This window comes from Saccopteryx bilineata, chromosome 4 (assembly GCF_036850765.1).
Source record: "Saccopteryx bilineata isolate mSacBil1 chromosome 4, mSacBil1_pri_phased_curated, whole genome shotgun sequence".
Classification (NCBI taxonomy): Eukaryota; Metazoa; Chordata; class Mammalia; order Chiroptera; family Emballonuridae; genus Saccopteryx; species Saccopteryx bilineata.
Window position 1 is genome coordinate 101,415,609 of NC_089493.1, and position 19,742 is coordinate 101,435,350.

Sequence of the window (19,742 nt, forward strand, 5' to 3'; positions counted from 1 at the left end):
TATCACATTATTTTTCTTACCCTGACATACTTCTGTCTCTAAGACAGAATACTTTAGACTATTTTTTTCCCGAACTAAACTATATATTTAAAGTTTATTATTTGTATCATATTACATATTTTGTGGTAAGTAAATTATAACAATAACAAATTATATCTTAAGTTAAAATATTTTTATATGTTAAAGTTTTCACTATTATACAACTATTTTACTATGATTTTATGATAAAATACATAATGTAGAAATTCTCCACATTTTACGTAAAATATATAAAGTGTTCCTCTACTTAATTCAGGAATAGTGAATAGCAGGCACTTATTTTATGTTTTTCAGTGCACCACAGGATTTCTTTTTAACTTTTATTTATTCATTTTAGAGAGGAGAGAGAGAGAGAATGGGGGGAGCAAGAAGCATCAACTTCCATATGTGCCTTAACCAGGCAAGCCAAGGGTTTCAAACCAGTGACCTCAGCATTTCAGGTCAACACTCTATCCACTGCGCCACCACAGGTCAGGCCAGTCAGACACTTATTTTAAAATGATCCATGTTCTTAGAGAATTGAGTTTTTGCCACATAACTAACCTGAGTTCACATGAAACTAATGACCAACTTTTCTATTGGATTATATTCCCTTTAACAAAAATGAAGATGAAAGTTGAAAAGGTATAAATGTGAAGCTGTTATTATTTAGTTCATCTTCAAATACTGGCATTTGTACTGGTTAAGTCTTAAAATTCCCAAAGATTTGAGGTCATTTAAATATGTCCCTCCTTCTCCACCACTTAGCAAATTCATATTAAAGTAAACTGGACTGAAAACTTACTCCATAAAAATTGAACTTCTAAAACAAAACATAAATAGCTACTGTCAAATTGTGTGTGTGTGTGTGTGTGTGTGTGTGAGAGAGAGAGAGAGAGAGAGAGAGAGAGAGAGAGAGAGAGAGAGAGAGAGAAAGTCAGAGAAAGGGACAGATAGAAACAGACAGACAGGGAGAGAGATGAGAAGCATCAGTCCTTCATTGCAGCACCATAGTTGTTCATTTACTGCTTTCTCATATGTGCCTTGACAGGGGGGCTCCAGCAGAACAAGTGATCCCTTGCTCAAGCCAGCGACCTTAAGTTCAAGTCATTGACCTTGGGCTTCAAGGCAGCAACCATGGGGTCATGTCTATGATCCCATACTCAAGCCAGTAAACCCGCGCTCAAGTGGTGAGCCCACGCTCAAGCCGGAGATCTCAGGGTTTAGAACCTCGGTCCTCTCTGTCCCAGTCTCACACTCTATCCACTGTGCCACTTCCTGGTCAGGTTACTGTCAAATTTAAATATTCTCAGCACCTTTCGAGTCAAAGGTTGCACCAGTAAGTATGTACATCATAAATTTAGTAGTGACTACAGGGTTAGTATGAATGCAAGTGTATACATATGTTTTGTTTATTCATTTATTCAACAAGTATTTATGTAGCACTTATTATTTGACATGTATAATTTTTTAAATATTTTAATGTTGGACTTTAAATATAATAGCTACTTGACCAGGAGGTGGTGCAGTGAATAGGGCATTGAACTGGGAGGCAGAGGGCCCAGGTTCGAAACACTGAGATAGCTAGCTTGAGTGCATATAGCTTGAGTGAGGGCTCACCAGCTTGAGCATTGGATCACTGGCTTGAGTGTAGGATCATACATATGACCCTATGGTCACTGGCTAGAGCCCAAAGATCACTGGCTTGAGCAAGGGGTCACTTGCTCTGCTGAAGCCCCCCCCCCCCATCAAGGCACATATGAGAAAGCAATCAATGAACAACTAAGGAGCCACAATAAAGAATTGATGTTTCTCATCTCTCTCACTTCCTGTCTTTCTCTATCTGTCCCTCTCTCTGTCTTTATCATAAAATATATATATATAATTGCTATATTCTCCTTTATAGTTCTTAAATACTCAAAAAAAGCTCAAATATTTTTTACTTGATAAGCATTGATTATACCTCATATATTTCAAAATAGCAATTATAATATTTAAATATTAAATTCTATATATTATTTTATAATATTGTGGTTAAGAAGTTATAAAGCAACATAACAGTTTAATATAACCAGAGATCAATTCATTAGACTCAAATATGTTAACACATACATATATAAAACCGACCTTGAGCCTAGTTGACCTTCATGGTTGTCATTCTGTATTATTCATATTCCTGTATAGAAATAAAGTAAACACAACTGATGCTACCAGGGAGGAAAAGATAGCTAGCCAGATTATAGGTTATATATCTAAACATTAATAAGTTATTTTTTTCTGTGAATTCTTACTTTACCTCTTCTTTTTGGTCATGTACATACAATAGTTTCCTTTCCTCTTTTTTTTTTTTTTTTCTTTTTTAATAAATTTTTATTAATGGTAATGGGATGACATTAATAAATCAGGGTACATATATTCAAAGAAAACATGTCTAGGTTATTTTGTCATCAAATTATGTTGCAAACCCCTCGCCCAAAGTCAGATTGTCCTCCGTCACCCTCTATCTAGTTCTCTGTGCCCCTCCCCCTCCCCTTAACTCTCTCCCTCCCTCCCATGTCCTCCCTCCCCCCCCACCCTTGGTAACCACCACACTCTTGTCCATGTCTCTTAGTCTCATTTTTATGTTCCACCAATGTATGGAATCATGTAGTTCTTGTTTTTTTCTGATTTACTTATTTCACTCCTTATAATGTTATCAAGATCCCACCATTTTGCTGTAAATGATCTGATGTCATCATTTCTTATGGCTGAGTAGTATTCCATAGTGTATATGTGCCACATCTTCTTTAGTTTCCTTTCCTCTTAATACTGAATGTGGAGTTTAGAAATCATTATGAGAAAATAATAAGAAAATTAACTAGGGTAATATTAAATATAAAATATGTAGTTTTATTTATCAAAGGAAAATAATGAATAGTATATGTGTATGTATGTGTATACACAAATATAAGTATATTTTCTAATCTATAATTTTATTTTTAATCACATTAATTAATGCATTAATTAATGGGGTGTGAGTAACAATAAACTGTTTAATTAAAACAATCTAAAATTTGAGGTGTTATATGCCACAAGATATTTTTTATTTAACCAAGGTAATGGTAATACACATCATATTATTTATAGTGAGTCTAATCAGTGAATCTTATTATAAAGCTACCCATATATTAGTGTACTTAAAACATAAATGTGGTGCCATTTAACTACTAACAAACCAGTTTTATTGATAGAAATAGCTTGAGTTCAAAGAAGAATCTTGAAAAGTTATAGCTTTATTTTTTATAAGCAGCACAAACTAATAAGTAAAAACATATGAATTAGATAAAATACTTCATTAAGTTACTTTTATTGAGTGAGTCAATATGATATGATTACATTTTAGAGACATTTAATTCCCCATCGTATAAAGTCACATTAATGTTTGGTTATATTTTTCTCTTCTGGTGATGTAGTCATTCATAGCATTTTACTCATATCAAAGCAGAGATATTATGAAGTTAAAACTAAAGTCATTTTCATCAAAGCTAATCACAAATTTTATTTTCTTAAGTGTTTCCCAGAGTAATAGCATTGCAGGTTTATAAAGGAGATTCTTAGAAGTACTCTTGGGTCTTGGGTTCTAATTGAAAAGAAAACTATTCAACTTAGGAGCATTGCTGTGAATATCGTCAGGAAAGTCAAACCAAATCCTCACATTTGGTTCATGAAGCTTTGGATGAATCCATTGAACACTGATATTTTAGGAAGGTATCTCTTACTGTTCAAAGTATAATTGGCCATTCATTACTTAGATGGGCAGCTCCACAGTACTTTGCACCCATTCTGTGTTCTTCTTATGTAAATGTATAAATGCTTCTTTTGAAATTATATAAAACTTGAATCATTACATAAACTGGTAAATGATAGTTGCTCTCTATGTTACACGCAGTTCCCTTTTTATTGATTAAAGAAGGTAGGTGAACATCACAGATGCAAAATGTTTGCTGTTAAGAATGTGTGTTTACAGGTGTGGAATACCCTAAGGATGGGTAGAACTGATATCCTGCTGCAGGTGCAGACTTTAATAAACAGGAACTTGTCTTTCCTCTAATCACTTCTCTCCTTTATCATGCTTTTGGATTATCTCAATTCACATTAAGTATCACTTGTGCATAAAGCATATACAGTGTAGGATATTTATTTAGCTATACATGTGACTAGATTTTCTGTGAATAAAACCCAAAATGCATTTACATGAGAAAATGAGATGGTTTAATTTAAATAGTTTAGGAGTGCTAGAATACTAATAAACATCTGGAAGAACAGATAAAACTAGATCAATGTTTAGCCTTGTTATGAGTAACACAGTAGCATACGATTAGGTTTATAATGGTTGTAATTTAACAAACTGTTGTATGAAATATTTTGTTTAGCCTTCATTAAAAACTGTTAATGCACTTGTGTTTTCCATGGACTAAATTTTTTGCAGCAGACGCACATTATTAGTATAATACAAATATGCTAAAAAGCAAACAGTTTGGTGTTAAAATGTTTTAAGTAGGATTGTGAAGGAAAATTTTACACCAATCTTTCTTTTTTCATTTTTACAGAGAAAATTTTACCACAAATTCCATGTTTTAATGATATTATACCAACTCTATTTTTTAAACTCATTTTGTCACTGTTTTGTAACAGAAACACTGTAAATATTATAGATGTGGTAAACTATTATACTTGTTTTCTTATAAATGAAATGATCTGTGCCAACACTGACAAAATGAATTAATGTGTTACTAAGGCAACAGCCACATTACATGCTTTCTCTTTCACAGTAGGCAGCAGAGCATATGGTTTTCTCTTAATGGAACGCTAGCTTCTCATTAACATACCAGTAGCAGTGTCAGAACTTACAAACCAGCATAACAGGGAGATGGAAAAACTTATAAATTAGACCCTTTCAGTACTATTGAGAAGGAAATGAGTGATGTTCGAAGGTACAATATTTAGCTAATACTGTGCCCTTTTCTGCACCTTATTTCCAGAAAAAATAAACTTTTTCTTATAATAAATATAAATATAAATATTGAAGTGCAAGTAAATTTTACCCTGCTTCTAAGAGTGATTGGCACTCTGATTTTGATAACTCTTCTTTAAAAATAATATTTCATTGCCTTTTTGCTCACAGTATGATTTAAACAGCTGTATTTCACCATCCTGTTTCAGTACAATAATGCAGTTAAAAGGTAAAGCTGATTTTCGTGTCTACTTAAAAGAGGAAATCCACTAGGTAAACAAAAACTGAGGATGAGAAGAAAAGCATTCATTTTTCTGGAAGCAGAAGGTGACCTTTCTAATAACAGAAGTGGAGCCGCCAAGAGGTTATGCTTGGTAGTGGAAAAAGAAAATGATTTTATTTTGTCCTCATTGCATTGTGCATATAGATTAAATCATATTCAGCTGTCTCATAATGATTAAGATGATTTAAATTTTTCATCCAATATTTTTCTTTATTTCAAAATCTTTCTCACTGAGAATGCAGTTGTATTTGTAGTAGGAACATGTCATCTCAATGTTATATCTTGAGACACATTTTAAAACTTAAACCTATACATATGGCTTAGAAATAATACTTACATGTGAAAAATCATGACATGACCTCACATTCCAGGAATTTCATAAACTGAAGTTAGTTTTGTCCTTTATATATTTTTAATTTTTCATAACATTTACTTATAATAAGATGGTTGAATGCTATTAAAAAATAAAATCTGGGCCCTGCCCGGTTGGCTCAGCAGTAGAGCGTTGGCCTGGCGTTCAGGAGTCCCGGGTTCAATTCCCAGCCAGGGCACACAGGAGACGCGCCCATCTGCTTCTCCACCCCTCCCCCACTCCTTTTTCTCTGTCTCTCTCTTCCCCTCCTGCAGCCAAGGCTCCACTGGAGCAAAGTTTGCCTGGGCGCTGAGGATGGCTCTGTGGCCTCTGCCTCAGGCGCTAGAATGTCTCTGATTGAGGCAGAGCGACGCCCCAGATGGGCAGAGCATCGCCCCCTGGTAGGCATGCTGGGTGGATCCCGGTCGGGCGCATGCAGGAGTCTGTCTGACTGCCTCCCCGTTTCCAGCTTCGGAAAAATACAAAAAAAAAAGAGAGAAAAAGTAAAATCTTAAGTCCCAGAAAAGCAGCCCATGTGTTCTGGGTTGCTGTAGAGCAGCGGTTCTCAACCTGTGGGTCGCCACCCTGGCAGGGGTCGAACGACCAAAACACAGAGGTCGCCTAAAGCCATCAGAAAATACATATTTATTATATGTTCTCGACCCACAGGTTGAGAACTGCTGCTGTAGAGTAATTGCCAGAAAGAAAAAGAATGTATAAATCTTGTGAGAACCAAAACTCTGGGAAGTAACAAAGTAGATTGATGGTCCACTCTAAAGACTTTAATATCTACACTGGTGCAAGTCACTGAATGAAAAAGTATACTCCTCAGAGTCTACCCACTTACTAGACTCATTCTGAAATGATGTTTGTAAATGTAACCTCTAAATCCGCAAATCCTGATAACTGGCAAGAATCTCTTTTAAAAGAGTAAGGAATATAGTGCTAATATCAATATTATTTTAATCTTAACCATAAAAACCGTAAACAAACTTTTTAACCAATATTATTCTGAACATAACCCATTGATATATGTGGCTTTTTTTTTTTTTTTTTTTTTTTTTTTTTTTTTGTGTATGTGGAAATGGTGAGCGACAGACAGACTCCCGCATGCGCCTGACCGGGATCCACCCGGTACACCCACCAGGGGGCGATGCTCTGCCCACCAGGGGGCGATGCTCTGCCCCTCCGGGGCGTCGCTCTGCCGCTACCAGAGCTACTCTAGTGCCTGGGGCAGAGGCCAAGGAGCCATCCCCAGCGCCCGGGCCATCTTTGCTCCAATGGAGCCTTGGCTGCGGGAGGGGAAGAGAGAGACAGAGAGGAAGGAGAAGGGGGGTGGAGAAGCAAATGGGCGCTTCTCCTGTGTGCCCTGGCCGGGAATCGAACCCGGGTGCCCCGCACGCCAGGCCGACGCTCTACCGCTGAGCCAACCGGCCAGGGCTATGTGGCATTTTTTTTTTTTAATTTTTCTCTTTGGTGGAGTTCAAGATTTACTCAATTTAAAACTTACCTGAATTTAGAATATTTGAACTTTATCTTCTACAAATGCCTGAAAATAGAATAGCCGAGGAGGCCAGGAAACAATATTATAATTACCTGTAACAAGAGGGTATCCTAGAGATATCATAAGCTTGATCTTATAGAGCAGTGGTCCCCAACCCCGGGCCGCGGATCGTTACCGGTCTGCAGAGAAAGAATAAATAACTTACATTATTTCCGTTTTATTTATATTTAAGTCTGAACGATATTTTATTTTTTAAAAATGACCAGATTCCCTCTGTTACATCCGTCTAAGACTCACTCTTGAAGCTTGTCTCGTAAGTTCGACAATTATATTTTAAAATACCACAGTGTTTACGCTGGTCGCATAATTTTATTTTGTGCATTTCTCCGTCCCACCCTAAAGGCCGGTCCGTGAAAATATTTTCTGATATTAAACCGGTCTGTGGCCCAAAAAAGGTTGGAGACCACTGTTATAGAGTGAACTCCAGTGTTTTTATTTTAGAAAATAAATTTTTCTTTATGCAAACAAAAAGATACTAATTCTGTTCACAGAAAGACCTTTCTCTTTGCCGTCCACCATGGGACATGACAAAATATTTATTCCATAATCAATCTCTTCTTGCCCCTGCCTCAAAATTTGCCAAATCCCCAACATGATTGCAATTGCTTTGGAAACTAAGTTAATAACTATTATTGATTCAGGCCCAATATTATTAATGCTAACTATTAATTTAAGGGTGTTTCCATACTTTCTGAGTAGCAAGCAGCCAGATAACCATCGTCATTGCTGCAGATTTAATTTGCATGTCAATGATACAGATTTTTCCATTTCGTAAGCAAATCATTTTTTTTTTTTTTTAACCAGGATCCAAGAGAGCCACAGGGAATAATTGACGCTTGGAAAATCCCTCTCCTACATACAGATAAGTTCTCTATAACCCTGACAAAGGTATGTGAAAAATCACTACCTCTCCTGTGCGTTTTTCAACACCGTGGAATCAGGAACATCTCTGCATACAGGTGTTAAAAGAAGCTTCTACCTCATGTCTAGCATTAAAACTTAAACTGTGGTTGTTATTCAGCTGAAGACAGTATCAGTGTAAAGTGTCACCGATCTGGTCACTATCTCTGGGAGCCTGCCAGAGCTTCTGCATTGGCTTCAGGGTGTCGTCTGTGAAGGAAGCCAATTAAGATCACAAGATAGTGGCTGGTAATAATAAACGCCTAATGATGTTCCTGACTGAAAAGAGGTAATTAAAATGTGTATACGGATGACCCCAGCTTCTGTGAGCTCAGTGTAGCTGATTCACTGACAATGTCCACGTTTTGTTTAGGAAAAGGAGTTAGTGTTGTCTAACAACATTAAAATAAACAATTTAATAATATAGAAAAGATTACCTTGGAAATGCACACCAGTCCCAATTTTGTTGCATCCCTCTCAGAACTCAGTTGACAGCTGTCTCTTGAGAGTGTGTTGTTTTGGTTAATGACTCCTAATGCCTCCCTCCGCCCCTCTCCATCCTCCAGGTCTGACCGTTACACTCCCCATACTGCAGCCCCAACCCCAAGATGAATTTTGGGGTTGTTGTATTTCACTAGGAAGAGGTCTTATCTTCTTCAGGTGCTTCTTGAAATCAAAGACTGTGTTTTTTGAAAAGAAAACAATTAATGAGATAGCAAAGGAAGCTGGTCGTCTTATCACTTGATCTGGCCCAGGACATAGTGTTTCACACTTTTTCTATTGCCTAACCCTTTAGCCCAAAGCTTTCCTGTACACCTGTTGGGCTCAGCTCATCAATTTTCTGTGTGCCAGTTAAATTCCTTTAAGCCTGTCCACCCAGAGAGAGGTGGTGATAGCTCTCTGAGAAAAAGAAGAAAGAGAAAGAGAAACAGAATGCTGCTCCAGGCCTTTATCTTGATCACACTGTTTGTTTTCGCATTGATGTCTGTAATGAAACAAAGAGGATTTAATCGTGTTAAACAAAAGCCTGCTGGTACCCAGAGGAAACTCACTTAACTCTACTCCAAGTCCTGGAGTTTCAGGTTTCTTGTCTTCCTCTTTGCCGATCCACCAGGCTGAGTTTCTTACCTGGGGCTTAAAATTGTGAGGTGTGAACTCTTCTTTTGTTTTGACAGGTGCTCTTTGCTAAACATCAGCCTAGCCTTGATGGTGATAATATACAGAAGGGGGAAAAACTTCAGAGTGCTAATGAGGGTAGTTACCCAACTTCTGCCTTTAATGGGTTTGATTAGCTTCCCTCCTTGGAGTTCTTTAGGATGAAGTGGGAAAACAAATTGGGCTGATAGGAAATGAGTTGTGAAAAGAGAGTTGCCAAGGAGAAGGCTGAGGAACCATCAACATTTTGGAATCCCAAGGAAAGGAAGGTGAAGCAAACAGGCCCAAGAATGCTCTTTCTTGATCAAGGGGTTTGCTAGCAGGTCTGGCAGCATTAAGTGTTATGACAGAGGAATGTCATAAGTGACACTGATAACTTGACATTTGGCCAATGAGTTCCCAGAAATTAGAACGCTTTCAGTGGTCAAGAGCGTGGATGCTAAAAACTGATAGTACTTCATTCTTAGACCCAGAAAACGATGTCTTTGGATGCAGAGACAAGCCCCGCCACATCCTACCTTGACTTGAAACCACCCATGGTGTATTCCTTTGCTGACCAGCCCTCCCAGTGACTTCAAAACAGCTTTCCTGCATTTGTTTAAAGCACCTGTTTTCCTTCCTCTGTCTCTACCTGCTGGTGCAGTTCTCTCTCCGGAAGCACTATTTCCTTGTCATCACTCTGGACAAGAGGGAACTTTCCCCTACTGCAGACACTGATAGCTCTGTTGTGCATGTGGACCAGGCACTCTGGGATAAGCACAGCGGAACCATGTCTCCAGGTGGCAAAAAATAATAAATAAATAAATAAATAAATAAATAAATTGGCAGTGTAGAGGTTGACCTTTGCTATCGACACAGAAAGTACCAATGTTCCAAAATTCCGTACAGAAAAAGCATCTTCCTTTTTCTTTGTTGTGTTTCCCCCATCTTTAGTTAGACAGTGATGATGGAGCAGGATACACATTTCTCCCAGAAAAAATAATTCTGTACTCACAAAAGGTTCGCAGAAAATTAGAGAGGTGATATAATGGTAAAAAGTGAACTCAAACCACTCGAGTAATTTGGGTAAAGCTGTTCAAGCTGCAGATTCCTCAGCTTTCACATGTATATACAATAGCACCAAGATTATAGGATTGCTATAAGCACTTAATTAATTAATGTAACATGCTTAAAAGAGTCCTCAAATCGTCATTTGTGCTCAATAAATGTTAACCATTATTATTAGCAACTGGATGAGCTTGCCGAGGCAGGCTGTTATTGGACTGAGATTTGTTTCCTTCATTGTACATTTCGTCTTCCAAACGTTGGCTTCATGTGTTCTTCTGGTCTTGGTGGAAGAGAGATTTTTTCTTCCCATGACAGAGCTTTGCCTCTGTATCATTCTGTCCTGACAGAAAGCAAATTACTATGATTCACACATTCCTATTCCCAAAAATAACAAATCGGCTACTTAGCCTTATTCTCTTCTCATTCAAGGTCTTAAAAAGGATGAAATTATATATATTGATCTCAGTCCTTTTCTCAAGTAAGACGTAGAAGGCAGAGAAACAACAAGGAAGCTGTTCTTCTTTCGGATTCCCACTTGTCTTCACAACTTGGCCACATCTCCTTGTGTCTGTCCTGAATTCAGCCGCACACAACCCTTCCTGTCTTTCTTCTTTCTTTGCAGCAAGCGTACAAGGAAAGTGGATTGCTCTTGAGTCTAAACTGTTGGTGCTGCCTCATACCTGAAATTTCCATCTTGGAGTGAAGGCTGGTCTTGGATTTTGGATAGTTTTGTTTCCTTTTATTTCTTTTTTAACTGAGGTACAATTTACATGGCATTATATTGGTTTTAAGTATACAATATAATAATTTGATATTGCTATATATTGCAAAATGGTCACCACAGGAAGTCCAGTGACCATCTATTACCATATATAGTTACAAAATATATATATTTTTTGTGATAAGAAGTTTCAAAATACACCCTCCAAGTCACTTTCAAATATGCCATGTGGTATTATTAACTATAGTCACCATGCTATCCATTACATCTGCATGACTTTATACCAAAGTTTGCTTCTTTTATTACTAATCTTTGTAAGTTAATTATAAACTAAAATTTGTTAGTACACCGAGGCAGGTAAAAAGACTTTGTAAAAAGGCTAATAACTTGGGTCATTACTCTTTTCAGAGACAACAAAATGATAGGCAGATGGCAAATGTGGGTGATTTCCTAAATCAAATACCTAAATTAAGCAAAAGGATGACAAGAGGCAAAAGAAAAAAAAGCAGTAACACTCCTTTCAAAACAAGAACATACTGATCCTTTAAAGATGCATTTATCATAATCTTGATATAATATCCTGTATTCACTTTAAAAATAACAGTTAACACATGAAAAGAAGGAGGAGCACTCAAATACCAGTTACGTAATTGGAACAATTCAAAGTGAATAGGTCTGAAATAAAAATAGGTGTTGTAGCAAGTAGCTTCAGTAAGAATTCTTGCTTACTTCCTCAATTAAACGGTAAAAACATAAAATAGCCTGACCAGGCAGTGATACAGTGAATAGAGCATCAGCCTGGGACATGGAGGGCCTAAGTTCAAAACCACGAGGTCGCCGGCTTCAGCCAGGGTTGCTGGCTTGAGTGTGGGGTTATAGACATGACCCCATGGTCACTGGCTTGAGTCCAAAGGTCGCTAGCTTGAGCCCCAGGTCACTGGCTTGAGCAAGGGGTAACTCGCTCTGCTGTAGCCTCCCAGTCAAGGCACATATGAGAAAGTAATCAATGAACAACTAAGGAGAGTAAGGAGCCACAACAAAATATTGATGCTTTTCATCTCTCTCCCTTCCTGTCTGTCTGTCTGTCCCTATCTGTCCCTCTCTCTGTCTCTGTCACACACACACACACAAAGAAAAACAAAATAAAACACAACTCTTGTTTTATCTTTGACAGTTGAAACAATCAAAAAGAATATTTGTTTCCCCGAATTCTCCCCCTTTTTTTAAGCTGGAAAATATATAAAGCAGTCCATTTTATTTCTTTCAATGCAATTATGTTACCTTTTATAGTTGGATTTTATGCAGATTTGCAGAGGGTTTTCTTACAATAATGAATAAGGTGACCAACTTTTTTTACAATGAAAAGGACAAAAATAAATTGAAAACAATATCGTAAATAAAAGAAACATTTTATTCATTGCAACAATAATAAGCTATAATATGATAAATACATAATAAAAACATTTGTAATATTTTATATTGTAATTATGCTTACATGCCTATTAATTTTTAATGATAATTGTAAGAAAAAAGTACTCATTCAGATACAAATACATCACATCACACGCAATGGATCAACTCTGCATCAATCGAATATGGACATTTACAGATTAGTCTTCCAATATCAAAAAGGAGGACATGTAGGAGGACACTTTTCAAGGGAGGACAGAACTTACAAAAGAAGGACTGTCCTCCCAAAAGGAGGATGATTGGTCACCTTAATAATGAATGAAGCTAGCTAGGTATTCCCAAATAAAAAATAATACAGAAACTGTTCTTTCTGCTTTTGCCTCCCAAAATAAAGTTATCTTACTTAAACAGAGGAAGTTCTGTCTTGGGTTTCTATCTTTTCTGCCCTTCACGTGCAGATGCAGTGAGTTGCCTTGTATCTGCATGTGCAAGAGGGCTGTGAAAAGTTCACATATGGCATACAAATTATTTTGTTAGGGTGCCATCTGCTGGTGTCAAACAACCAAAGACTTGTTTTTCATAAAGAGTAAGTGGTATGTTTCTATGAAAAATGTTGAAATTTATTTGACTCAAATTATAGAATTTAACTAAAATTATAGTATGGACTATTTTCAAATGATAGTCTGATATATAATTCTTAAATTCTTCATTATGGTAATATAAAACGTCATTTTATTCTAAAATTAAGAAAATGGACACACCAGACATTGCCTTGACTTACTATTTCTTGATCTGTTTGGATTCAAGTTTCATTTTATAGTTTTCATGGCTCCCATAACTTTTTAAAAAGTTCTGTTAAATTTTCCCCTTTAAAAGGCAATTTAATTGCTGTGTTTTTGATTATATTAATTTCAATATATAAAATGATTTTTATTTTAAAATTTTTTATTGATTGCTTTATAGAGAAAGGAAAGTAGAGAGAAACATCAATTTGTTGTCCCACTCATTTATGCATTCGTTGGTTGACTCTTGTGTGTGCCCTGGCCAGTGATCAAACCCACAACCTTGATGTATCAAGATGATGCTCTACCAATTTAGCTACCTGGCCATGGCTTTAAGGTCTTAATTTACCTGCCATTCACTAAACTTGCTCTCTGTGCCATCATATAAAGTGCACACAAACTTGTTGTCTCACTATAAAGCAAGCTTATCTGCACAGTCTTTATTATCCATGTTCAAAATCAATGCTGTGCCCAAGTCTTTTCCAAACATACCTTCTATAAGAAAAGAAAAGAATTACTACCCCCCTCCCCCGTAACATCTTTACCACTTACTGTGTGACATTAAGCAGCCACTTAACTCCCCCCGTGCCTCTTCTCCCTTATATGTAAATTTCATATAATATCGATAGTAACTACTTCATAAAGTTATCTACTTGGTTATCTCAAGTGTTAATGGAAATAATGTCTATAAAATTCTTAGAACGGTGCCTGTAACATAAGAAATGCACAATAAGCCTGACCTGTGGTGGTGCAGTGGATAAAGCGTCGATCTGGAAATGCTGAGGTCGCTGGTTTGAAACCCTGGGCTTGCCTGGTCAGGGTACATATGGGAGTTGATACTTCCAGCTCCTCCCCCCCTTCTCTCTCTCTCTCTCTCTCTCTCTCTCTCTCTGTCTCTCCCTCTCCTCTCTAAAATGAATAAATTAAAAACAATTTTTTAAAGAAATGCACAATAAGCTGCTTTACATAGTTATTAAACATGTCAAAGAATATGGGTTAATAACAACTAGAGAATCATTGCTTTACAGCAACTTTTGGAGTCCTTAACTTCTTCCCAATAGGGAGATATAAAATGTGCAAATACGTTTATATTTTGAAGAATAAGCGAATAATAATTATTTTCCTTACATTTTTTCTTCATTCTGTAAGCGTTTAACCTCTGATTTGAAATATCAATTCCTTTAAATTTTATATAAAACCTTTCATAGTCTGACCTACTTACCTCTCCACCCTTGTCTCTCAATATTTTTTCAGACTCTGTGTTCCTACCATAGTGAACTTCCTTTAGTTGCTTGAGTGAGCCATGCTTCACTTTTCACAGCTATCTGCCTGTTCTTGTCCACTGAGCCGACAACTCCCTTCTCCTCCTCTCTGTCCCACCACCTGGCTAACAACTTCTTATCTCTCAGCTCTCCTGTGAAAAAGTCTTAAGGCAAAGATCAGGTAATCCTTTCATGAGCCCCAGAACACTCAGTAGTCATTCCTTCCACCTTATGCCATCATATTTCCCTAGGAGGGGGAAGGTAGGGTCTAGCATATCACCATTATACTCCCAGCTTCTAGAGCAGTGCAGCCGCCCACTGGGGGTAGTAGGTAAATGTTTATCACACAAGGGACAGTACATGTGAGCATGTTTATCTGGGGGGAGATGAAAGAGAAAGCATGAGCTCTCTCACGCCTACAAAGTTTAATTCTGTCTCAAGTAGTGAACATCTTTGTTTAGTTTTTCCATTAGGCACTACCAGTGTCGCTTTCATTCATTAATATCTTTTTTTATTTGTATATTTGTAGTAAAGTATGTTTAATAAAAATAGGTGTGATTGAAGGAGTTATATGCATGTAAGAAATTGTCTTTAATTTCTATTTTGGCAAATCATAAATATAATCTTTTTCTTAACAAGTATGATTTTCATAAAATGCAATTTACTCAGCAAATACTTACTGAGTGCCTACTATTTGCCACGTACCCTTCTAGGAACTGAGGAAGAAGAGAGAAATTTCTAACCTCAATGAATGTTATCAGTCCTATGATTTTGTTTAAGTTTTTTCTGTACCTGTCAAAGAAGGAAAACCAAAGAGATGGTGTAGTAGGTGAGCTCACGAGGGCAGCTGTATGTCCCTGCCACTCCAGGAGGGAAGGAGCGGTCATCCGACCCTACTTAGTGGTTGTACAGGGAAGGCTGCTTGATGGGAGTGCTGGCCCTCATTAAAGGGGTTCAGCCACTGTGCCGGGTACCTCTACAGGGGGAATCTCAGACATCAGTTCCAGCTTCTCACCCCTCCCCTTCTTCATTCTACTGCTGTTTCCTTCCATGGCCTGAAGCTGGCTGAGCCAGAAAGCGGGAAGCCCAGGTGAGTTAGTTCACTCCCGAGGAGCACGGGGCACTGGCAGGGGCAGTGGAGAGGGTCTGGAAGGATAGATGACAGATGTCCAGCACTAAATTACTATCATTTTTATCTCCGTGTCTTTTCTAAATGCAAAATGTTCTTTCAAATAATGGTCAGTACCACCTGTTGAAAATGGAGCTTATTATTATTTTATATATATATACATATATACATATATGTATATATATACATATGTATATATACATATATGTATATATATATATATAAAGCCATGACTTTTAAAAAAGTACCAATGTTCTGTACATTTGGAAACTCTTATTTATTTATTTATTTATTTATATCAAAAGAAAAGATTTAAGTGATCTAATATGAATAAATAATCTTCTAAATTGTGTTTCTGAAGCTCATGTCAAAACTTTGAAAAAAAGGGGAAAAGAGGGTTTGGAATTCTCTGATGAGGGAAGATCTCGTGATGGATGACGGACTAGTGTGCGTCCCTCCCAAGGCCGTGGTGCAGCTGCGGCAGAGCGGCCGTGGTTCTGCGCAGCAGCTCACAGCCTGCGGACTGGGCCAGCCACGGGAAGGCCCATGCAAATAGCAAACATGGTTGCTGAGGTCCACGGTGTCTTTGAGGAGGCTAAGATTTCTTTTAATGGTGGAGGTTCCACCAGAGTGTCTCTGAACTGCAAACGCACTGAAAGCAAGAATATTGTATTAACCTTTCTATCATACCACCCATTTTCCTGTCATTTGTTATATCATTTTCCTTGAAAATATTATTAGAATTCTGCTTGGCAAGACTACTACTATACATTAGATTTACGCTTTCACAGGAAGTGCTATTTTCACTCATTTATAACCGAGGGTGATGTACTTGCTCTGAGGTAAACTTACCTTTTTTTTCATTTTTCTGAAGCTGGAAACGGGGAGGCAGTCAGACTCCCACATGCACCCCACCGGGATCCACCCGGCATGCCCACCAGGGGGCGATGCTCTGCCCCTCTGGGGCGTCGCTCTGTTGCGTCCATTCTAGTGCCTGGGGCAGAGGCCAAGGAGCCATTCCCAGTGCCGGGGCCATCTTTGCTCCAATGGAGCCTCAGCTGCGGGAGGGGAAGAGAGAGACAGAGAGGAAGGAGAGGGAGAGGGGTGGAGAAGCAAATGGGCGCCTCACCTGTGTGCCCTGGCCGGGAATCGAACCCAGGGCTCCTGCATGCCAGGCCGACCAGCCAGGGCCGGTAAACTTATCCTTAGAACTTTTTCCATTTCTTCTTCCTGAAACTCTCTCCACTTTGAACTTTTTGGTCCCCAATTTAATATTAATTAATGTAATGTTAATTAATTAAGTCAACTGCTTGGTACTTAACACCATCCATGTGTTCTGTCTTGTGAGGACACCAGCTTGTATGACTTCCTTCTGGGAGTTAAAAATCAAGCCAGGCCCTGGCCGGTTGGCTCAGTGGTAAAGCGTAGGCTTGGCGTGCAGAAGTTCCGGGTTCGATTCCCGGCCAGGGCACACAGGAGAAGCGCCCATCTGCTTCTCCACCCCTCCCCCTCTCGTACCTCTCTGTCTCTCTCTCCCCGCTCCCGCAGCCAAGGCTCCATTGGAGCAAGGATGGCCCGGGCGCTGGGGATGGCTCCTTGGCCTCTGCCCCAGGCGCTAGAGTGGCTCTGGTCGCAACAGAGCGACGCCCCGGAGGGGCAGAGCATTGCCCTCTGGTGGGCAGAGCGTCGCCCCCTGGTGGGCGTGCCCGGTCGATCCCAGTCGGGCGCATGCGGGAGTCTGTCTGTCTATCCCCATTTCCAGCTTCAGAAAAATACAAAAAAAAAAAAAATCAAGCCATACTAAACAAAGGGAGAATACCTTATAAATTGGTACTGTAAAATTCTCACAGCATTGTATTATGCACTTTTGAATTTGGATTCTCATAATACTAAGATCCTGACTCACTTTAAAAAATAAGACGACCAAGAACTTAAGTGAATTTAGGTTCCTAGGCACACACCCACTCCCTGACAAATAAATGTTGCTCATATGAACATTAGAAGCCCTAGGTTCCAGTCCTGGAAAGTCCACATGAATGACTTTCTCTGAACCCCAACTCCACCTTCAACAAAGTCAAGGGCTGGGCCAGATGTTTTGGTTCCCTTTACAGAGGCAGACTTCTTTGGACTGCGACAGACCATTATCTCTAATGCATTGACATATTGTACCTTTTTTTTCCCTAATCTTCTAGATTAAAATGTAATTGAGGATTGAGTCCCACTGTCTAGTATAGTACCTGCACAATACCCAATAGGCAGTCAATGAACAGGATACAGGACTGAATATTTTGCCAAGTTATTTAAGCATAACCAGGTCTCTAGAACTACTTCAAAACACTTTGTAACTCTAGCTTAGCACACTACAATGTTATGTTTTCAGCTGCTAACAATGTACAAAGATGTAGGTCAATGGAATGTTTTGAATGCTTTAGAAAACTTGGCCAGGGTTAGAACTCTCCATTTGATTAGAATTCTGGGAAGTGGATTCAAGTATATTTATCTCAATTAGGCAAAAGAACATGTTTGCATTTCATATTTTAGTTAAAATTTTACCAAAAAGCCCTGGCCGGTTGGCTCAGCGGTAGAGCGTCGGCCTGGCGTGCGGAGGACCCAGGTTCGATTCCCGGCCAGGGCACACAGGAGAAGCGCCCATTTGCTTCTCCACCCCCCCCCCCCTTCCTCTCTGTCTCTCTCTTCCCCTCCCGCAGTCAAGGCTCCATTGGAGCAAGGATGGCCCGGGCGCTGGGGATGGCTCCTTGGCCTCTGCCCCAGGCACTGGAGTGGCTCTGGTCGCGGCAGAGCAACCCCCCGGAGGGGCAGAGCATCGCCCCCTGGTGCGCAGAGCGTTGCCCCTGGTGGGCGTGCCGGGTGGATCTTGGTCGGGCGCATGCGGGAGTCTGTCTGACTGACTCTCCCCGTTTCCAGCTTCAGAAAAATACAAAAAAAAAATTTTTACCAAAAAATCAAACACTTGGTTCATTCATGTTTAATACCCTTTTTAAAGGTTACTTGTACAAGTGCTATGGATTGGATATTTGTGTCCCCCCTAAATTCATATGTTGAAGTCCTAGTTGCCAATGTATGGCATTTGCAGGTGGGGACTTTAGAAAATAGTTAGGTTTGGGCAAAGTCACTGGAGTGGAGTCCATGTGATATGACCTGTGCCCTTATAATGGACAAGACCCAAGCTCTCTCTCTCTCCCTGCTGTGTCAATATACAACAAGAAGGCAAATGTCTGCCCGACCAGTGGTGGCACAGTGGATAATGTCAACTTGGGATGCTGAGATCTCAGGCTTGAAATCTTGAGGTAACCAGCTTGAGGGCAGGTTTGCCAGTTTGAGCACAAGGTTGCTGGCTTGAGCATGGGATCATAGACATGATCCCATGGTCACTGGCTTTAGCCTAAAGGCAGCTGACTTGAAGCCAAGGTCACTGGGTTGAGCAAGGAGTCACTGGCTTAGCTGGTGCCCTTTTCTCCCATCCCCCGCAAGGCATGTATGAGAAGCAATCAGTGAACAACTAAAGTGAGGCAATTATAAGTTTATGCCTCTCATCTATCTTCTTTTCTATCTCCCTCTTTCTCTATATTCTCTCTTTCTTAAAATAAATAAATAAGGAATAAAAGAGAAAAAGGCAAAAGTCTGTAAACCAGGAAAAGGACTCTCACCAGAAATCAAATCTACTGGCACCTTGACCTTGGACTATTCAGACTCCAGGACTGTAGGAAATAAATTTCTGTTGTTTAAGCCTCCCAATCTATGGTATTTCCATTATAGTAGCCAGAACTGAATAAGACAGCAAGTTACTCTGGTCAGTTCACAACAAAACAGAATCTCATGGTAAAGAATCCAGGGTCGGTAATGAGTCTTTTATAGATGCAATTAAAGAGTAAAAAAATCTAACAATAAATGATGAGAGGCCACATGCAATATTGACACCAACTGCAGAAATAACCAATTCTCGGCAGCCCACAACTTTGAGAAGTGTATTAAATGGCAGAGATGTTTTTAGTCCAAAGCAGAATACTCTAAGGTTTGCCAGACTGTGAACCTCAACTAAATGTTCAAACTTCTCCAGGTTGCGAATTATTTCTTTTTATTGCTCTTGTACAAACCCTCAGAGAAC